Below are 2,321 nucleotides of genomic sequence, written 5' to 3'. Positions count from 1 at the left end.
CACTGACATTCCCAGATCCCCTCACCTCTCCAGTTATGCCCCTGTATTATTACTATAGCTAAATGATGTCACCTAGACACTCCCAGACCCTCTCACCTCTCCAGTCATGTCCCTGTATTATTACTATAGATGTGATGCTCCCAAATCCCCTTACCTCCCCAGTCATGTCCCCTTGTTAATAATTATATATATATATATATATTATATATATATATATGTCACTGTGATACTCCCAGATCCTCTCACCTCCCCAGTTATGTCCCTGTATTACTACTATAGATATAAGTGATGTCACTGTGACACTCCCAGATCCCCTTACCTTACCAGTCAAGTCCCTGTATTATTACTATTGATATCTGATGTCACTGTGACACTCCCAGATACCCTCACCTCCCCAGTCATGTCTCTGTATTATTAATATAGGTAAAAGTAATGACACTGTGAAATTCCCAGATCCTCTCACCTCCCCAGTCAGCAGGTAGATGATCTCCAGGGTGAGATCTATTATTCTTTCAGTCATGTGACTCTTGTCCTTGTCCATCCTTAATGATTTATACAGGACTCTCACGTGAACTTTAGTATGGACTCTCTGGTTCCTTACAGATGAATTATCTAGGAATTAAAATATTATTTACAATAAATGTTAGAGTACATGTCACATACACAAGTAGGAAACACCATGTGACCGGTAAGCCCTCCTCCCCGAACTATGGAGATCTGGTCAGTGTTTCTGAGATCCAGCTACATAAGGCACCTCAGACTCAGTCACACAATCCTATGTTGCTAAAGGACAATCCACCACAACTGGCGGCTGGGGGCTAGAATTAGCCGGCTGACAATTCTCTGCTGTTCAGATCCAGAAATATAAAACGGCAAGGCCCCAGGAGCCTCGTTCCTCCCAGACACCTTTTTTATTCAAATTGCTCAACTTTAATTTTGTTACAAAGGGATGAATTAAAGATAAATATTATTTTTGGCTTTTGTTATATCATTCCAGAAAATTGTAGATTTTCATGCCCACAATCACTTTAAGAGGAGAATTCAATTGGATACGATATGCTTCTTTTTCATGAAAAATGGCTTATGGTGCAAATAAATACTTATCACTCAATCCTATTAGATGTGCTTTTCACAAGTGCAAATTCTACATAAAAATTTTTGCAAATTAGTTATCCTAAGCAGATAAAAAGTTGGGGAAAATACCTATATAAAGGTAAAATGTCCGGACTTAGATAAGAAACAATAGGACACCCTCCTTAAGGACTTATTTGGCAATATTAATTTTTTAGATAGCTTAACTTGCCCAATAATGACATGTCATTTTTGGAGTGATAAAATGCAAAGTGGAGGAAAATGGCATAATTGATGTGTACTGTACAGTCCCCTCTACCCTATATAATAATACCACATATCAGTGTATGCTGGGAGCTATTCCCCCTCATATATCACTGTACAGTCCCCTCCCCTATATAATAATAATAATACCACATATCAGTGTGTGCTGGGAGCTGTGTTATTCCACCTCATTTATTACTGTACAGTCCCCTCCCCCTATATAATAATAATACCATGTTTCAGTGTGTGCTGGGAGCTGTGTTATTCCCCCTCATATATCAATGTACAGTCCCCTCTCCCCTATATAATAATAATAATACCACATATCAGTGAGTGCTGGGAGCTGTGTTATTCCCTTATATATCACTGTACGGTCCCCGCCCCCTATATAATAATTCCACATATCAGTGTGTGCTAAGAGCTGTGTTATTCCCCTCATATATCACTGTACGGTCCCCTCCCTAGTATATAATAATACCACATAGTGTATGCTGTTAGCTGTGTTACTCCCCCTCATATATCGTTGTATAGTCCCCTCCCCCCTATATAATAATAATAACACATATCAGTGTGTGCTGGGAGCTGTGTTATTCCCCCTTCATATATCACTGTACGGTCCCCTCCCCCCTATATAATAAAAATATAATATATACAGAACACGTTACCTGGCTCCGGCTGTCATGAATGTCTATGACAAAATGGCAGCTAAAGCCCCTGTTGCCCCGCCCCCTCTGCTCTGTGACTGGGAGACTATAATAAAATGGCCGCTGGTCACTATACATAAGGACACCATTAGACTATACATTTGCTTCTCTAGTGATGAAGTTGTGAGCAGCAGTTGCGGGTAGCTGCTAGTTACAGGACGTCCTTCTTACTTTGTGCCGCCTGATTGTCTACTCGCTGCTGCCAATCATCGCACTGAGGTGAATGAGAGGAGGGCGGTTACTTAGATAAGAGGGGTGGGGCAGACTGGAGCCATAGCTACA

Source organism: Taudactylus pleione, unplaced genomic scaffold (genome assembly GCF_031769625.1).
Source record: "Taudactylus pleione unplaced genomic scaffold, aTauple2 ptg000377l, whole genome shotgun sequence".
Taxonomy (NCBI): domain Eukaryota; kingdom Metazoa; phylum Chordata; class Amphibia; order Anura; family Myobatrachidae; genus Taudactylus; species Taudactylus pleione.
This window is presented reverse-complemented; position numbering follows the sequence as displayed.